We start from the raw sequence: 12,386 nt of genomic DNA on the forward strand, positions 1-12,386 counted from the left end.
AAGCGGCGGGTGCACGACTGTTCCACCTCAGACAGGAGACGAGGAGCGCGCAGGACTTTGCGTTGGAGTTTAGGACCCTCACTGCTGGTGCTGGGTGGAATGACAGGGCCCTGATGGACCATTACCGGTGTAGTCTCCGGGAGGACGTCCGCTGGGAGCTAGCTTGCAGGGACACAACTCTCTCCCTGGATGAACTAATAGACATATCTATTCGATTGGACAACCTGCTAGCTGCCCGCGGGCGTTCAGAAGGGGTCCTGTTAATTCCACCTTCCAGCTCTCCCACTCCCACTCCGATGGAGTTGGGAGGAGCTGCCTCTAGGGGGATCAGAGGGGACTCCTCCTGCTCCTATTGTGGACGGAGAGGACACACTTCGGACCGGTGTTGGAGGACTCCCTCTGGGAGTCGAGATGGTCGGCAGAACACTCCTCGGCCACCCCAGGTGAGTAAGCACCAAACTCACCCAGAGCTCCCTGTTGGTCACATGTTTTTGTAAAAAAAAAAAATCCTGCGTTTTTCCCTTCTATTCAGCATAAGGCGCTAGTCGATTCAGGCGCAGCTGGGAGTTTTATGGATCGTGGACTCGCCCGTAAATTGGGTATTCCGTTAGTGCAGATAGACCCACCTGTCCCCGTGCACTCCTTAGATAGCCGACCGTTAGGGTCAGGGCTGGTCAGGGAGGCCACGATTCCGCTGGACATGGTAACGCAGGGGAATCATAGGGAGAGGATCAGTTTCTACCTTATTGATTCACCTGGGTTTCCGGTGGTGTTGGGGGTTCCCTGGCTGGCTATTCACAATCCCCTTATTTCCTGGAAACAGGGGGCTCTTAAGGGGTGGTCAGACGAGTGTTCAGAGAGATGTATAGGAGTTTCCATCGGTGCCACGACGGTGGAGAGACCAGGTTTCCACCGTGCGCATTCCCCCAGAATATGCCGATTTGGCTATCGCTTTTAGTAGGAAGAAAGCGACCAAATTACCACCCCATCGACGGTGGGATTGCGTGATAAACCTCCAGGAGAACGCTGCACTTCCCCAGAGTCATGTGTACCCACTGTCACAGGAGGAGACGCTGGCTATGGAGACATATGTCACGGAAGCTCTGAGACAGGGGTACATTCGGCCCTCCATGTCACCCGTCTCCTCGAGTTTCTTTTTTGTGAGGAAAAAGGAGGGAGGTCTGCGTCCGTGCATTGATTATCGAGGTCTCAATTCGATCACAGTGGGTTTTAGTTATCCGCTACCTCTCATCGCTACGGCGGTGGAATCATTCCACGGAGCGCGTTTCTTCACAAAACTGGACCTCAGGAGCGCGTATAATCTGGTGCGTATTCGGGGAGGAGATGAGTGGAAAACAGCGTTTAGTACCACATCAGGCCACTATGAGTACCTCGTCATGCCGTATGGGTTGAAGAATGCTCCAGCCGTCTTCCAATCCTTTGTAGATGAGATTCTCAGGGACTTGCATGGGCAGGGTGTGGTAGTCTATATTGATGACATCTTGATCTATTCTGCCACACGCGCCGCGCATGTTTCCCTGGTGCGCAAGGTTCTTGGGCGACTGCTGGAGCATTACCCATACGTCAAGGCTGAGAAATGTGTGTTCTCCAAACCAGCCGTTTCCTTCCTGGGTTATCGCATTTCCAGCTCGGGGATGATGATGGAGTGTGACCGCGTTAACGCCGTGCGTAATTGGCCGACTCCGACCACGGTAAAGGAGGTGCAGCGGTTTTTAGGGTTTGCCAATTACTACCGGAGGTTTATCCGGGGTTTTGGCCAAGTAGCGGCGCCCATTACCTCACTGCTGAAGGGGGGCCGGTGCGTCTGCGGTGGTCAGCAGAGGCTGATGGAGCCTTCAACCAGTTGAAGGCACTGTTCACTGGGGCTCCCGTGCTGGCGCATCCGGACCCTTCGGACCCTTCGTTAGCATTCATAGTGGAGGTGGATGCGTCCGAGGCTGGGGTTGGAGCCGTGCTAGTCTCAGCACTCGGGCACGCCACCGAAGCTCCGTCCCTGCGCTTTCTTTTCTAAGAAGCTGGGTCCGGCGGAGTGGAACTATGATGTGAGGGACCGGGACTTACTAGCTATGGTAAAGGCCCTGAAGGTGTGGAGACACTGGCTAGAGGGGGCTAAACACCCTTTTCTCATCTGGACTGACCACCGTAATCTGGAGTATATTCGAGCAGCGAGGAGACTGAATCCGCGTCAGGCTAGGTGGGCCATGTTCTTTACACGTTTAAGATTTACGATCTCTTACAGACCAGGTTCCCTCAACACTAAGGCCGACGCGCTGTCCCGTCTCTATGACACCGAGGACCGGTCCATCGAACCCACTCCCATCCTTCCAGCCTCTCGGCTGGTGGCCCCAGTGGTATGGGAGGTGGACGCGGACATCGAGCGGGCATTGAGGGTTGAACCTGCGCCTACACAGTGTCCGACTGGTCGAAGTTACGTACCGCTTGGTGTCCGTGATAAGTTGATTCGGTGGGCCCACACACTACCGTCTGCGGGTCATCCGGGGATTGATAGGACAGTGCAGGGTCTTAGGGGGAAATACTGGTGGCCCACCTTAGCTAGGGATGTGAGGCTCTATGTCTCTTCCTGTTCGGTATGCGCTTACTCTGGTAAGGCTCCTAGGCACCTTCCTAGAGGGAAGTTACAGCCCCTCCCGGTTCCACAACGGCCATGGTCCCATCTCTCGGTAGATTTCCTTACTGATCTTCCCCCATCTCAGGGGAACACTACCGTTCTGGTCGTTGTGGATCGGTTCTCTAAGTCCTGCCGTCTCCTCCCATTGCCTGGTCTCTCTACGGCCCTACAGACTGCAGAGGCTCTATTTACCCACGTCTTCCGGCACTATGGGGTTCCAGAGGATATTGTCTCCGATCGGGGTCCCCAGTTCACGTCCCGGGTTTGGAAGGCGTTTATGGAGCGTCTGGGGATCTCGGTCAGCCTTACCTCTGGTTATCACCCCGAAAGTAATGGGCAGGTGGAGAGAGTAAACCAGGAAGTGGGTAGGTTTCTGAGGTCGTATTGCCAGGACCGGCCAGGAGAATGGGCGAGGTACGTCCCGTGGGCAGAGTTGGCCCAGAACTCTCTTCGGCATTCGTCCACGAACATGTCGCCATTCGAATGCGTCCTGGCTCCGTGGCATCAGAGTCAGACCGAGGCTCCTGCGGTGGAGGAGTGGGTACAGCGCTCTAGAGAGACCTGGTGGGCAGTCCAGGATTCTCTCAGGCAGGCCAGTGAGCGGCAGAAGAGAGATGCTGACCGCCACCACAGTGAGGCCCCGGTGTTCGCACCAGGGGACAGGGTCTGGCTCTCGACCCGAAACCTGCCCCTCCGCCTGCCCTGCCGGAAGCTGGGGCCGCAGTGTGTGGGGCCATTTAAAGTCCTGAGGAGGATAAACGAGGTGTGTTATAGATTGCAACTTCCCTCTTATTATCGTATTAACCCCTCGTTTCATGTGTCTCTCCTCAGGCCGGTGGTAGCTGGTCCCCTACAAGACGGTGAGGTACCGGAGGTCCCTCCACCCCCTCTGGACATCGAGGGGTCCCCGGCGTACACAGTACGAGCTATTCTGGACTCGAGACGCCGGGTGAGGGGCCTGCAGTACCTCGTGGACTGGGAGGGGTACGGTCCGGAGGAGAGGTGCTGGGTACCGGGGAGGGACATTTTAGATCCTTCCCTCTTGAGGGATTTCCACCGCCTCCACCCGGATCGCCCTGCGCCTCGTCCTCCGGGTCGTCCTCGAGGCCGGGGTCGGCGCGCTGCGGGAGCCGCGCGTCAGGGGGGGGGTACTGTCACGAACCTCGCCGAAGATGGTGCCTCTTCCTGTTCGGGCGGTGCTCGGCGGTCGTCGTCGCCGGCCTATTAGCTGCCATCGATTCCCTTTCTGTTTGTTTTGGTTATTGGGTAATTGGGTACACCTGTTTTGTATTAGGGTTTGTTTGTAGGGTATTTAAGGACACTAGGCCCGCTAGGTATTTGTGCGGGCTTGTTTTTTGTTACTCTGTGTTTGATGGTGTGATTTATTCGAGTCTTTATTCGCCGGACTGTTTTTGTCCTGTTGTTTGGACTGGCAACTTATATACGCCCTGTGTGTTGGCGTGACTGTTTTGCTGCGCTGGTGAATACATTTGACAAACGACAGAACTCTGCTCTCTGCGCCTGATTCCACCCACCACTCCTAGTTGATCGTAACAACAGCCTACCCTTATTCAAAGGCAATGCCCTCTCCTTCTTCCCGTTGATCTGAATCACAGATAGGGCTATGAACCATAAACTTCATCATAATTATTAGTATTACTAACTAGCCTTCAAATCAGTATTACAAATTACCTTAAAATTCATTGTCCTAATGGCTTTCCAGACGAATATTTCATACATTTTGTATCCCATGTTCACATTTATTTCTTATAAAAATGTAAATGTGTTCAATTAAAACTCTGAAAATAAAAATCATCAGAAAATTCCATGTATGTGCCCCTTTAAGATACCTCGGCACTAACCCGTGAAAACCCACAAAGGAAATAGTCCACTCAATAAGTCAAACACATATTAACACCACTAACAAATATTCATAGCATTTGTGTTGTGAGTGGGTATTTTCAAACCATATAGCAAAAACAACAAAAATAACCAGGCCAGTTCTCTTTACTGCGTCCCTTACAGCCTGATATAGCCCAGCGAGCACGACTCACTTTCACCAGCAGACTAAAAACATGGCATTAGTAGTCTATCCAAAAACCACCAATAACTAATAACATATGTCCATTCAAATTATTAAAAGCCAATGTCTTAATTTCAGTCTACCCAAACACTATTACTCTATATTATTAATAACAACCTCTTTCACACTTATTAAACATCCATGACTTTGCAATTAACATGTAATGCCCAAATAAAATCCATCCGTCAATTCATAAAGGGAAAAAAAGACATCTAATAGTTCACAATGATAGAGCCTCTTTCTGTCCACAACATCAATCCATTGCTGTTGTAGCCTTGTTATCATGCAATAATTAATACCCATACTTAGTTACCAACTATGATCATTGTCACAGATCCATAGCAATTTCCCATCTGCTATTATTAAAATTAATTAGATTTAGTAACTGTCCATTCTGATTTGGTAATAAAACAAACACTTGCAAATTGTTACAAACATATATTCAATGCATATCTATGTCATTATTATTTGATTCAGTGATTTAAATTACGACATCATTCCTCGGAGCCTATTATATCAGGCGATTAAAGAGTCATTCAAAATCGAACTAAGCAAGCTGTAAAATTGTCCAGTTTATATCTTCAAACAAAACACTGGCTGCTATAACTTTCTAAAGAAAAAACACATCCATTAACTCAAAACCATATCTTGCGCCTTGTAATAAAAGCAAATGATATTTTCTCGTGCAACATATTTAAATTAATTTACTGCATCACATTAGCTCTGCAAAGATAATTAGCTTAATGGAAACCCTAATTTGGCGTTGTATGACCTATAAGTTACGTCAAGATTCCATCTTAATTCACTGTAACTGTAAGGGAAAAGCATCTATTCAATAAATATAGCAACTCATCTCTTACTGCAAAAAAATACATTTTCAGGCCTTAAGGGCAGTTTTCTCTAGTTGTATTATGCGGACGGAGAAAATCCCATAAGCATTTAAAAACAGTCATATAATGCTTTCATAACCTTATCTCTTATCAAACAATCCATAAAGGGGACCAACGCAGAATGTACATCTACATCTGGGTGAGCAAGTTAGTATATTATTCATAATTTTGTTCCATCATTCTTCATCAAATCTCTAGTAATCGATTATACACACAAACAATTCATCATTATTTAAATATTTTTTTCAAGATTTTTTTCTCGTATCTCCACAGAATCAATATATAACGTAGAAATCTTAGGTAGTCACATTAATGAACCACTCCATGTGCATTTTCCAATGATTCTCCATCCATACTACTCCCAGCAAAACCCAAAATGTTAGTTTCCCGGGACGCTGCCCGGCGGACCATAGGAATAATGCTCCACCCGTATCCTCAACGGTTCTCTAGACTTACAGAAATTACAGACTTGTCGCTACTGTCTAAAATAACATGGCACGCTCAATACCACCCTGTGATATTCTATGATGGGCAGTAATGGACGGAACCACAAGATAACGGCATAAATCAAAACGTATTATTCACATTTAAATCAGTTTATTATACAAATTCAAATCTCTTATAACGCAATTTTATATATGTTATTATCCAAACTTCAGATCAACATTTATTTCTACACTCACACAACTCTCATATCACATTCACAACTCTCATATCACAAACCTGACGTGTTTCCATTAGTCACAAGGGATCCCACAGCCACAAATATCGTAAAAATTTATGAAAACAAAAATGTGCTTTTTGGTGTTAATTTAAGGTTATGGTTAGGCAGTGAAGGAAAAGTACTCAATGGTCATGTTTGAGTAAAAGTAAAGGTACCCCAAGTAAAAGTTACCCAGTAAAATATTACTTGAGTAAAAATAATTTGGTTTTAAATATACTTAAGTATCCAAAGTAAATGGAATTGCTTAAATGTACTTAATTAATCTTGATACTACCCATCCCGGGTCCGGTAGCGTAATCATCAACTGACACTAATTAGCATAACGCAACGGACATAAATATTACTAGAAAATGTTCATATTCATGAAATCACAAGTGAAATATATTGAAACAAAGCTTAGCCTTTTGTTAATAACCCTGCCATCTCAGATTTTGAAAATATGCTTTACAGCCAAAGCAAGACAAGCATTTGTGTAAGTTTATCGATAGCCTAGCATAGCATTATGACTAGCTAGCAGCAGGCAACCTGGTCACGAAAATCAGAAAAGCAATCAAATTAAATCGTTTATTCCAAATTAGCTCCATAATATCAACAGAAACATGGAAAACGTTGTTTATAATCAACCCTTAAGGTGTTTTTCAAATATCTATTCAATAATATATCAACCGGGACTGGTAGCTTCTTAGTAGGATAGAGAGAAACAATGGCCGCATTTGTCCTTTACGCACAAAACACTCTGAGAGACTTCAGCTGACCACTGACGCAATGTTGACGTTCAGGCTCGTTTTTCAAAATAAAAGCCTGAAACTATGTATTGTGACACTAGACACATTAGGGAAGCCATAGAAAAAGGAATCTGGTTGATATCTCATTCACTGCTCAATAGGGACGCATAGGAACACAGAGCTTTCTCAATAAGAGTCCCTTCCTGATTGGATATTTCTCAGGCTTTCGCCTGCAATCAGTTATGTTATACTCACAGACAATATTTTTACAGTTTTGGAAACTTTAGAGTGTTTTCTATCCTAAACTGTCAATTATATGCATATTCTAGCATCTTGTCCTGACAAAATAGCCGTTTACTTTGGGGATGTTATTTTTCCAAAAATGAAAATAGTGCCCCCTAGATCAAAAGTAAAAGTACAAACCATTTCAAATTCCTTATATTAAGGAAGAATTTTATATTTTTATGTTTAATTGACGGATAGCCAGGGGGACACTCCAACACTCAGACATAATTTACAAACTAAGCATTTGTGTTTAGTGAGTCCACCAGATCAGAGGCAGTAGGGATGACCAGGGATGCTCTCTTGATGTGTGTGTGAACTGGCCAATTTTCCTGTCAAAATGTAGCAAATACTTTGGCAGTCAAGGAAAATGTATAGAGTAAAAAGTACATTATTTTCTTTCGGAATGTAGTGAAGTAAAAGTAAAATTTGGCAAAAATATAAATAGTAAAGTACAGATACCACAAAAAACTATTTAAGTAGTACTTTAATGTATTTTTACTGAAGTACTTTACACCACTGTGGTTAGGCATCAAGTTAGCAGTGTGGTTAAGGTTAGGTTTAAAATAAAATTTTAAGAAGAGAAACTGTAGAATTCAGTGGAGGCTTCTGAGGGGAGTACGGCTCATAATAATGGCTGGAATGGAGTCAATGGAATGATATCAACCACATGGAAATCACATGTTTGATACCATTCCAATGACTCTATTTGAGCCGTTATTATGAGCCGTCCTCCCCTGAGCGGCCACCACCGGTATAAATATGCAGGGTTAATTACTTTGTGGATGTGGTAACTAGTGACGATCCACTCCCCACTAAATTGGCAACACTGGCTGGCAGTAATGCACCATAACGTTGGATGCCAATCGCCGATAAACCTCACAGAAGAAGACACCACGTTACGTGTTGACGTTTCCTATCTGGTTGTGTGTTCCACTCCTGTCTTTGGTTCTACCAAATATATTTATAAATAACTCAAGATTGTTAATCTGTGTCGTTTACAGTGGGAGAAAATGGAAGCATAGTGGGCAGAAAAAGCTAAGAAGTGGGCAAAGCCAAGCACACACTAGCGAGATCTTATTGGCACGTTGTAGCATTCCTTGCATATTTCCGCTAGGGAACGCCTCTACTGTGAAGTCTGGGTGTGCACAAACTCAATTCGACTTTGCACTCCTATACAATGCAATTAAAAAAACAAATACTTTGGCAAAGCATCAAGTCTATAAAACTTAGTGCACTGTGTTCGTCAATTCTTTAGTTTTGGGAATAGAAAAATGTATTACGATCAGATGTTTACTCGATGACAAAATTAGCAGAATGTCGGCCGAATTTCAACTAGTTCCATCTTCTCCCACTGGACTGGACTTCCTCTCACTAGCATATTTGGTGCTGAGAAAATGGATACTTCATCTTTATAGCCCTAGTGACGTGTCTGGGTTATCCCTTCTCTCTGTGGTTTTAATGTTGTTAGCATTGGAGCCATCATTGTTAGCAAGAACAATTTACATTTCTCCATTTCATCTTTGAAACACGATGTCTATTAAATTAAATGCATTCGTCGCTACGTTGATGTAAGTGAATATAGACCAGCATTATAAGGTAAGAATGGTGAAATCAAGAATCGACTGAATACTTTTTCCAGTTAACTATCGTTTGTTAGCTAGCTAACGTTAGCCCATGATCATGACTCTCAGTTCCATTACATTACACATAAGTCATTGGACGAAGGCGTCTTCTCCACTTCCTGCCTGAATGATGTGCCCAAAGTAAACTGCCAGTAGCTCAGACCATAAAGCCAGGACATGCATAGAATTGATAACATTGGAAAGAAAACACTTCAAAGGTTGTAGAAATGTAAAAATAATGTCGGAGAATATAACACAATAGATATGGTAGGATAAAATCCGAAGAAAAACCAACCAGAATTTATTTGAAAGACCATCCTGTTAGAAAGGCAAGAGAAAGGTCATATTGAAAATTAGCTCCCTGGATGCAATTCCTATGCCTTCCACAGGGTGTCAGCAGTCTATGTTCAAGGTTTGAGGCTTGTAACTTCAAAAACTAATAAAAAATAAGTTTTAGTAGAGGGACACCGTCTTGACATTTCGCACCTGCTAAAATCGGTTTCCTATTGAACATGCTTCTTTCCGAAATAAATATTATAGTTTGATTACATTTTAGGGTATCTGAGGCTTAATTAGAAACATATTTTGACTTGTTGAAAAAAGGTTTAGGGGTAGATTTTCGGATTCGTTTCTCTGCAAGTTGAACGAGTGGATTACTTATATCGATGGCGCCAACTAAACAGACCTTTTGGGATATAAAGAAGGATTTAATCTAACAAAACGACACTACATGTTATAGCTGGGACCCTTTGGATGACAAATCAGAGGAATATTTTCAAGAAGTAAGTGAATATTTTATCATTGTGTGTGAATATATGAAACCTGTGCCGGTGGAAAAATATTTTGATGTGGGGTGCCGTCCTCAAACAATCATATGGCATGTTTTCGCTGTAATAGCTACTGTAAATCGGGCAGAGCAGTTATATTAACAGGAAGTTAAGCTTTCAGCCAATATAAGACCCTTATATGTACATAAATGTTTAAAATCCATAATATTTATGATTATTTATTTGAATTGCGCGCCCTCCAGTTTCACCGGAAGTGAACCCCGGGACCCCTAGCCCTATTTACACAACAAGTAGCAGCAGTGCACAATATGGAGGGGGGGGGGGGGTGGCAGGAAGTTTGGCTCCAGTGATATACTGGGCGGTACTCAATACCCTCTGTAGCACCTTACTGTCAGATGTCCATACCAGGCGGTGATGCAACCGGTCAGGATGCTCACGATGGTGCAGCTGTAGAACCTTTTGAGGATCTGGGGACCCATGCTAAATCTTTTCAGTCTCCTGAGGGGGGAAAATGTTTTGTTGTGCCCTATTCACGACTGTCTTGGTATGTTTGGACTAGAGGTCGACCGATTAATCGGAATGGCCAATTAATTAGGGCCGATTTCAAGTTTTCATAACAATCGGAAATCTGTATTTTTTTTCATACCTTTATTTAATTAGGCAAGTCAGTTAAGAACACATTCTTATTTTCAATGACGGCCTAGGACGGACTAGTTAACTGCCTTGTTCAGGGGCAGAACGACAGATTTTCACCTTGTCAGCTCGGGGATCCAATCTTGCAACCTTACAGTTAACTAGTCCAACGCAATAACGACCTGCCTCTCTCTCTTTGCACTCCACAAGGAAGTAACAAGGAAGCCTGTTACGCGAATGCAGTAAGCCAAGGTAAGTTGCTAGCTAGCATTAAACTTATCTTATAAAAACTATCAATCATAATCACTAGTTAACTACTCATGGTTGATGATATTACTAGATATGATCTAGCATGTCCTGTGTTGCATATAATCTGACTGAGTATACAAGCATACAAGTATCTAAGTATCTGACTGAGCGGTGGTAGGCAGAAGCAGGCGTGTAAACATTCATTCAAACAGCTCTTTCGGGCGTTTTGCCAGCAGCTCATCGTTGTGCGTCAAGCATTGCGCTGTTCATGATTTCAGACTATCAACTCCCGAGATGAGGCTGGTGTAACCGAAGTGAAATGGCTAGCTAGTTAGCACCCGCTAATAGCGTTTCAAACGTCACTCGCTCTGAGCCTTCTAGTAGTTGTTCCCCTTGCTCTGCATGGGTAACGCTGCTTTGATGGTGGCTGTTGTCGTTGTGTTGCTGGTTCGAGCCCAGGGAGGAGCGAGGAGAGGGACGGAAGCTATACTGTTACACTGGCAATACTAAAGTGCCTATAAGAACATCCAATAGTCAAAGGTTAATGAAATACAAATGGTAAAGAGAGAAATAGTCCTATAATTCCTATAATAACTACAACCTAAAACTTCTTACCTGGGAATATTGAAGACTCGTGTTAAAAGGAACCACCAGCTTTCATATGTTCTCATGTTCTGAGCAAGGAACTGAAACGTTAGCACTTTTACTTTCTTCTCCAACACTTTGTTTTTGCATTATTTAAACCGAATTGAACATGTTTCATTATTTACTTGAGGCTAAATTGATTTTATTGATGTATTATATGAAGTTAAAATAAGTGTTCATTCAGTATTGTTGTTATTGTCATTATTACAAATACATTTTTAAAAATCGTCCGATTAATCGGTATTGGCTTTTTTGGCCCTCCTATAATCGGTATCGGTATCGGCATTGAAAAAATCATAATCGGTCGACCTCTAGTTTGGACCATGACACTTGACAGTTGGTCCGCGCATGCTTTGAGTACACGTCCTGATAATCCATCTGGCCCAGCGGCTTTGTGAATGTTGACCTGTTTAAAGGTTTTGTTCACATCGGCTACCGAGAGCATTATCACACAGTCATCCAATACAGCTGGTGCTCTCATGCATGCTTCAGTGTTGCTTGCCTCGAAGCAAGCATAGAAGGAATTTAGCTCATCTGGTATGCTTGCGTCACTGGGAAGCTCGCGTCTGGGTTTCCCTTTGTAGTCCGTAATAGTATTCAAGCCCTGCCACATCCGATGAGCGTCAGAGCTGGTGTAGTACGATTCAGTCTTAATCCTGTATTGACGCTTTGCTTGTTTGATGGTTCGTCTGAGGGCATAGCAGGATTTCTTATAAGCGTCTGGATTAGTCTCCCGCTCCTTGAATGCGGCAGTTCTAGCCTTTAGCTCCATCCGGATGTTGCCTGTAATCCATGGCTTCTGGTTGGGATATGTACGTACGGTCACTGTGGGAATGACGTCGTTGTTGCACTTAATGATGAAGCTGATGACTGAGGTGGTGTACTCCTCAACGCCATTGGATGAATCCCGGAACATATTCCAGTCTGTGCTAGCAAAACAGTCATGTAGTCTAGCATCCGAGTCATCTGACCACTTCCATATTGACCAAGTCACTGGTACTTCCTGCTTTAGTTTTTGCTTGTAAGTGGTAATCAGGAGGATATAATTATGGTCAAATTTGTCAAATGGAGGGCGGTGGAGAGCTTTGTATG

The sequence above is a fragment of the Oncorhynchus mykiss genome, chromosome 30 (assembly GCF_013265735.2).
Source record: "Oncorhynchus mykiss isolate Arlee chromosome 30, USDA_OmykA_1.1, whole genome shotgun sequence".
Lineage (NCBI taxonomy): Eukaryota > Metazoa > Chordata > Actinopteri > Salmoniformes > Salmonidae > Oncorhynchus > Oncorhynchus mykiss.